The following is an 8,431-nucleotide window of genomic DNA, read 5'->3' as shown; positions in this document are numbered from 1 at the left end:
GCCATGGAACGGGTGGGCAGGCAGGCCTGGCAGAGGAACCTGGGGGCAAGTCAGGGCAAGTGGTGGCTGGCAAGACTCGCTCAACATCTGTCTTCCTGACAGTTCCAACTGCCAGGCTCTCCAGGGCCTTTCTGGTTGGTTCTAAGAATCAAGGCCCTCCCTGGCCACTTCTGTGTTAAAGGCCGACACTGTCTCTGAGGCTCCCTCTCCACTTTCTTTGTGCTGTATCAGTTAGGATTACTTCTGGTTGGAAGCAACAGAGATCTGGAAGGAAAATGAAAAAAACCCAGCAGCTTACATAAGACAGCTGTTTATTTCTTCCTTACATAAAAACTGGGAAGTCAGAAGTCTAGGGCTGGTGTGGTACTTGGTTATGCCTCCAGGGACTCAGGTCCTTCCAGTTCATTCCTCTAACTTCCCCGGGGTCAGTATTTCCCTCCTGGCACAGGATTGCAGCTAGAGCTCCAGACATCACACCTGTGTTCCTGGTAGGTGGGTGGTGGAAGGCGGAGGGAAAAAGGTGCTCGCATATCTTTTAAGGGAAGTTCCTAAAAGCCATATGACACTTTTGCTTAAATTGGCTAAAATTTAATCATATGGCTACATGAAGCTGCAAAGCAGACAGGGAAATGTAATCTTTATTTGGAATGGTCAGGGCCCACCTAAAAATTGTGGAATCTGTTATTATGGAAGAAGGGAAATGAATGTAATTTCATGGGGCTACCTACGGATCTCAACCACAACTCCCCATAGCTAAACTGTCCAGTGGAAGAGAAGTTAATGTTTTCTGTAATGTGTGGAACATGACAGACTTCCCCATAAGCTAAGTCACTTGGTCATTGAGAGGCAGATAAATGTGTGGCTTCTAATCCTGACTTGGCCATGTGCCTTGGACAAGCAATTAAGCCTCCTTTTTCTAATAAACAAAAACAAGGGTTCTGATCCCTGGGCGACAGGCCTGTCATGAGGATTAAAAAAGGAGGTTGGTAAATTTCCTGGCACACGATATGTGTCCCTGGCTTTGCCAAGCTGCTAAGCCTCTCTGGGCCTTAGACACCTTGTCTATAAAATAAATCTGCTTTATATGGTTGTGACGAGGATTCAATGAGATAAGGAATTAAAGCATTTACAGCAATGCATCGCTTTTAAGAAAAAACAGCAGTTGGTGAATGGTATTATTTAGACCTCTAAAAATTCCTGCAAGATGTCAAAATATGATTTTTAAAAAGTTAAAAACACAGCTCTTTTTAAAAAAATGGCCCTCATAAAATATAAAATGAGTACAAGTCTTACTGAAGATTTATTAAATACTGAGGGAAACAGAAGGATGGAAAAGCTGATTAATGGACTATTTAATGTACTAACAGGCAAGAGGGGAAAGGCAAAAGAATGCTAGAATAGATTCATAGGTTAGGCAGGAAACTGGTTAATATTCCACATGGCAATAAAGTTATCTTTTCTAACAGGAAGAAAGCACCTCCATCTTTACAGGGCAAAATCAGCAAGTTAACATGTAACATTCAGAGCATGGGCTCTGACCAATAATAAACAATAAAGTCAACACGGATAGGTTCTCCTAGAGAACTAAATAACCCTTGGTGAGACTGACTGCGTCAGCATGCCGTTGAAAGGGCATGCAGTCATTTTCTTGCTTTATTTCCACATTTTGGAAATGTTTTCTTAGAGGTAATTCTCAATTATTGAAAAGAGATTTGCTGATTCTTTATTGGGCACCTGGAGAAGGACAAGAAAATGACCCTGCCGTCTAGGTCCATCCTCTGTGTGTGTGTGTGTGTGTGTGTGTGTGTGTGTGTGTGTGTGTGTGTGTGTGTGTGTTTGTGTGTGGTGGGGTGGGAACTGGGGAAAGCAGGAAGGAGAGTGAGCTTGACTATACTGTGTGAACGCAGTGTTCACTGGCCATCCAATGCTGGGAAGAAGTCCAGAAAGGAGGAAAGATGAGGAGTCAGGTGGAAAAAGGGAAGAGAAACTTTCCAGGCCAAAGAAATGCCCAGAGTTGGGGTGGGAACTGACTGGCACGCGGAGGAAGCCGCAGGCAGCTCGGTCTGGCCGCAGCAGAAAACTGGTGTTTTTACAGATGAGAGGTTAATGAACTTGTTCGAAGTCCCATGGGTAGTACGCGGAAGAACTGGGCTTGTACAGAGATCCCCCTCTCTCACCACATCACCTCTCCTCTCATTGCTCTTTAAAATCTGCCCTTGAGGGACTGAGGGCTTCGCTCAGCCATTTGCACTTTTTTGTGCTTTGAAACCAGCCTGCTGCTTCTCCTGGGGCTGCCTGAATGTTAGGCCTTGTCCTTCTGAAGTGAAATGGGAGGCCTTGACCTGGGTTAAAGGAATTCCTGGCATCCAGATGCTGGAGGGGAGGGAACTCCCCCCTCCCTGGACCTGCAACACCCCCTGAGGGGCCAGCGAGGCTGCTCAGCAAAGAGTCATCACACAGGGAGACCACCTGTCTTATCACCCAGACGTCACTTTCTCTTATAAGCTATTTAGGTTTGATGAGAAAACTGCCTCTGGGCCCAAAGACGGAGACAACAGGATCCTCTGGCATATTCAGACTTAGAAAATTGGAGGTGGTTTAACTGCCTGGGAAGCAGTTATTTCTAGACTCGCCCTGGCCTCTGTGGAGACTGAGGACATGGGTGAAACTGAACAGGGCGGAGGGCGAGAAGCCCGATGCCACAATGCTCATCATTCCACCCTTTAAATAGTTTCTGCATGAGGTCCCTGATGCACAGTGCTTGGAGGAAATACACGTTTCACATCACCTGGCGTTTGGGTAATTCATGAGCAGATACAACCACCCTGCCTCTCTGCCTTCCAGGCCAACCTTGTTCAAATGAGATCTCCTGACTTTGCAAAGGAGCCTTGCTATCACCACCCCACTGCTCACACAGCCCATTCCTTCTGCTCCTCTGAGCTAGAAGGCGCCTCTTCTTCCCCCCACCTTTGAAAATGCTTGAAGGTCCAGCTCTCTTCCCGTCACAGTCTTCCTTAGCATCTCACCTCTGAGAAGCCAGAAGGGCGTGGTTTCTGTCTGTCCAGGAGCCTTTCCCCTATCCATTCACTTGACAGATATTGATCAAGGATCTTGTTTTCTGCCAGACGTTGTGACTCTAGTAATGAATCAGATGGCTGTAGTTTTCTGCTTTCTTGGAGCTTAGATTCTAGTGGGAAAACTGTCCTTCTATTCCAATCATGTAAATAAGGAAAAACTGCCACTTCACATTAAGCTATTCATCTATTCAGGTAAGTATTATGGAGTCCTGTTATGTGCCAGGCACTGTTGTAGGCACTAGGGTGGAGATGGGAAACAAAATAGACAAAGCCCTTGCCCTCTCTGAGTTTACAGTCTAAAGCAGGCAGGATAGACCATAAACAAATAAGTATGTGAGATCATCAGAAATTTAGGTAAAGAGATAAAAGGGGGTGGTAGGGTGGATGGCACCATTTAGATACAGTGGCTGGGGAAGCTTCAAGGGGCAGTGGCATTTGAGCAAAGACCTGAAGGAAGCAAGGGCCAAGGGAATGGGAATTCATAACATGACTATGGGGCTTCCAAGAGGTGAGCACAAGTCTTGGTATTGATCCTCTCAGCCATTCTCCAAGATGGGTCAGGCAGTTTCTCTGATCTTGTCTTATGAATGGAGAAAGAGGGTTTCAGGGAAATTATCTTACACGAAGGAGAGGAGCATGAAGCCAGGGTGTTCAGTTTGGGGCCACCGCTTCCCTTTGTAGAAGGCTTTGGTCTCAGTGGGTCCAAAGTTCTTAATACAATGGGACTTAGACTTCCTCTCCTGGCTCATTGTATGCTGAGGACAGTGCTGCTCAGGGTCAGGGTGAAATGCTGACCTCTGCCCTCTCGTGTGGGCTCAGGACTGCTCTCAGGACCTGCGTGAGACTTTGGACAGGCTGCTTAACCTCTCTGTTCATCTGTATGTTGGAAATAGTCATGGAACCTGCTTCATGGAGTCCAGGTGGGGCTTACACAGTGAGTGAGTCAGCATGCAGGACTTGCTATCAAAGGGTCCCCCACAGTATATTCACCAACTGAGCTTGGGGTGATGTTGTGAATTGAATTGTCCCCTACCCAAAAGACATGCTGAAGTGCTCACTTCCAGAACCTGTAAATGGGATCTTATTTGGAAATAGGGTCTTTGCAGATATAATCAAGGGGAGGGTTGAAAACTAATCCCTGATGACTGATGTCCATGTAAGGAGAGAAGACATGCAGACAGAGACAAACAGCAGCGACCCATGTGACCATGAAGCAGAGATTGGAGTGGTATGTTTATAAGCCAAGGGACACCCAGGATTGCTGACTGCCCGAAGCTAAGAGGAAGGCATGGACAAGAATCTCGCTAGAGACTTCAGAGAGAGCAAGGCCTTGCTGACGCCTTGATTTTGGACTTTTGGCCTTTAGAACTGCCACTGAGTAAGCTTCTGTTATTTTAAGCCACCAAGCTGGTGGTACTTGATTACAGTAGCCACAGAAAACTAATGCAGTTTAGCACATAAAACTAAAACTGCTTTCAAAGATTTAAACGTGTTCATTTGTCTAATCCTTTAAGTTAGTTCAGGGGTCCGGTGTACATTGTCACTCATGTGCATCCTTTATAAGTAGTTGTAGTTTTATGTACTTTACTGTATAAGACTGTACAGAGTACAGTATCTTTAGTTCAAGCCCAGGATGTCTGGAAGCAAGCATAAAAGCAGCAGTGATATAGCTGGTACTACTGTACTTTTCAAAGTACTGTACTTTAAGATTAAAATTTTTAAAAAACTTTTTGTGTTTGTTTTCTATGTCTCATTGTGTGAAAAGTACTATAAACCTATTATAGTACAATACTATATAGCCGATTATCAACTATATTTGGGTAACTAGGCTTTCTTGGACTTACGAACAAATTGGACTCAGGAATGCTCTCTCAGAACAGAACTCAATCGTATGTAGGGGGCCTACAGGGGCTGTCACAGACTTTTTGGCTCAGAGGAAATGTTCTCTAGCTTTTTTGGACAGTGTGCCCACACTCATGAAGCTATCTGTTTAAATAAGGATGAAACATCGGAAGCACAGGCCTTCACTAGAACTTACCGGAAACCCAGATTGTAAAATGTGAAGGAGAAAGAATTGAAACGATCTGGCCAGGGTTCGGGCCAACATTCCAGAGGACTGATTCAAGACAGGGAACATATCCCTGGGCCTCCAGCAGGCTCTAAGCTCTCAGCAAAAATATCAACACAGGCTAAAATGAAATAGCATGGGTGGGTACAGAATCAGTTCCCAGTGGAAATTTAGAGTTAGAGCATCTTAGAGGTGAGAGGGACCTTAAAAGTCAGCCTGTTGGAAGCAAGGCCTTTGGAGGCAGGCAGTTTGGGTTCCAGTCTACTTCCCTGACACCGGGGAGTGACAACTCCAAGCTCTGTGATCCTTGGACTTCTTTCCTTCTGCAAAACAGGGACCAGGCCCTAAAGATGCTTATTAAGGGCTTGGCACAGCGCCTGACTCATCACAACTACCGAGAGAGTGGCAACTCTTGTTATTAGGATTGGTATTATTTAATCCAGCACCCCAGTGAGGCTGGGTTCCCCTTGATGAACGGCCCTCCTGCCTTTTTTCAAACATCTCCAGCCCCTGTCTCTTTGAATAACTCGGTCAGAACCTTCTTTTTACAGTAAGATAGTTCCTTGTATGGAAGATCTGTTTGGTTGAGCGGTGCTCCATATTTATAGACAGGCAGTGTTGTCAACTGGCTAGGGGTTTGGGCCCTGGGCATATTTTTTATTTATTCATAGCTGCACTTCTTTTTATTTATTTATTTATGGCTATGCTGGGTCTTCGTTGCTGCACACGGGCTTTCCCTAGTTGCAGTGAATGAGGGCTACTCTCCAGTTGTGGTGTGCGGGCTTCTCATTGCGGTGGCTTTTATTGCAGAACACAGGCCCTAGAGCACAGGCTCAACAGCTTTGATGCATGGGCTTAGTAGCTCCACAGCATGTGGGATCTTCCTGGACCAGGGATCAAACCCGTGTCTCCTGCGCTGGCAGGCAGATTGTTCACCATTGGACTACCAAGTAAGTCTCTGGGCCACATTCTAATCCCAGCTCCCCCTTTTAAAAACTTTACGTCCTTGAGCAAATTACTCAACTCTCATGGTCACAATGGTTAAGGAACCATTTCCATTATGGTTACTTAATGATTTTATCAATATATTCATTTCAGTGCCGGGGCTTTCTCATCTGGGAGATGACAGTGGTGATGATGATAGCACCTCCCCTCTACAGCTGTCATAAGATTAAATTGGGTAACATACGGAAGGTGCTTAGTTAGAAGAGAGCCTGACATATATCAAGTGTTCAATAATTAACTGTTTTTGATGTAGGCTCCATCCCTCAGTTTAATCCTGTCACCCCCCAGTTTGTTTTTAATCTTAATAAACTGCAGCTCAATCAACCCAGTGACCCATCAAAACACCAGCCTCACTGGAATCACTTGTGCAGGGTCCTACATTTGGTTTTATACTCGGCAGTCTTTGTGAAGTTCTTTTCTTTTTTTTTTTTGAGTAAGGGTTCCCACAATTTTATTTTGCACTAGAAGTCCCACAAATTACATAGCTTGTCCTGCCTGGAAAATTGGGCCTGATGGTTTCCTGGCTTCATGCATAAGCAGAACGAGGCAGGGCGGCCCTCGGCCGAGCCTGCTCCTTCTCCCTGTGGTGCACATAGCAGGCTTGGTGAGTCTGGGGCTTGGCTGCCCAGTGCACACTCATTCTTCTCTCTTCTTTCACCCCTCATCTCCCTGTCCCTTAGTTTCACCTTGCTCTCCAACTCTCCCTGCCTCTGCTTGGCCGCCAAGCTCAGGACCACTGGCCCCTCCAGCGGCATCTCTCGTTCCTTTCCCTGCAGTGATGGTGGAAGCACTCTGCATTTGCGAGTTTGCAGGGATGAACATGGATACGCTCTTTAGCAGTGTGGAAATCACAGTGGCCTGTCTAAACCCAAAGAAATTACAGAGTAAGAATTCTGGTTTCCTAGCCCAGAGATGGGAGTCAGCAGTCAGCAGAGAGTTCCTGATGATGAGGATGCTTGAGAGAAGGGTTGGTGGACCTTGGGCTTTGCTCCCAATCAAGGAAATCAGGAATGATCCACAATCATTATTAAACTGGAGAGTTTGCACACCTGTCATTTCCCCAGGGTCAGTCATTGTCTTACTCCTCTGGTTTCTAAGGCAGTAAGAAAACTGAATGTGTTTTCAACAAACAAGGCAGCCAGCAGGAATTTTTTGGTCCTGCTTGCCACATAAAATCTGCAGGGGAAGCGAGTGGATTGAAGATGAAACAGGGTAACATGTGCTTTAAGATGCAGAAAGAGAGCTAAAGTGGTCTGTGCTTGGAGGAGGCTCACGTCTACCAAATGTTCCCCCTGGAAGAGAGACCCCAGCTAGACAGTGGATGAACGCAGCCTGCGTGTCTGAGGCAGAGCTGTGGGAGGGAAGGAAGTGCTTGGCTGCCAGATTTCGAGGAGCACCTCCTCTCCGCCTTAGGCCTGGCCCCTGGGGGAGCCCTGAGGCTGGGGCTCAGGCTCAGTAAAAGGGGAAAATAAGGCCTCCTGGGTATTCCATTCTTGCTGCTTCAGTGAAAGGCCCCAGGGCTCTGTAGTCAGGCGGGAGCCCAGGACTCCTCAGAATGGCAGACGGGGAGCTGGGATAATCCTTCTCCAGTTTCACACTGAGTGAGCTGGCTTTCAGCTAGAAGATCTGCTCCCTGAGGCAAATTCTCCCATCATGCAGGGGCAAAGCGTCCCCTAGATTCCCCTCGTAACCAGAAACTCCCAACGCAGCCTGGGTGTCCATCCTGAGGGTGTCTCTGAAGGACAGAGCATCTGGAAGGGCAGAGGTGTTCGGGACTCTTGGGGCTACTCTAATTAACCCCTGCAGTCTGCCCTGTGACTCAGCCTGCAGACCTGAATCAGGTCTTAGTGATTTAGTGACAATCTGCAAAGCTGTCGCCTCCTTCTCTGCTGCTTCTCCGGAGCCCAGACACTTCCCCAGCACAGGCCCTAGAGGCAGGAAGGCCTGATGCTGCTGCAAAGTTTACTCAGCTCCAAGGCATGCTGCCAGAGGCAGCCAGTGAGGCAGCTGCTCTAATCACGCCACACCCAGGGATGTGAAATCAGGGCTTGGTCCAGGAGGAGGCTGGGGCAGTAGCCACATCCCCCAGGGTTGATTCTGGGGCAGGGGCTTTAGGTTTGCAAGTTCCATCTGGGGCTTGGGAATGCCATGGGACCTTGCCTTAAAGGGTGCATGGGCCCAAGGGGAGAGCCCCCAGCTGGCAACAGGCGTTGGAGTCTCAGAAAGTGCAGACTGGGCTTGGCCGCAGGTACACAAGCTTGAGTCCTCACCTTGCCACCTG

This window comes from Muntiacus reevesi, chromosome 16 (genome assembly GCF_963930625.1).
Source record: "Muntiacus reevesi chromosome 16, mMunRee1.1, whole genome shotgun sequence".
NCBI classification, from domain to species: Eukaryota; Metazoa; Chordata; class Mammalia; order Artiodactyla; family Cervidae; genus Muntiacus; species Muntiacus reevesi.
Note: the sequence above shows the minus strand (reverse complement) of the source record.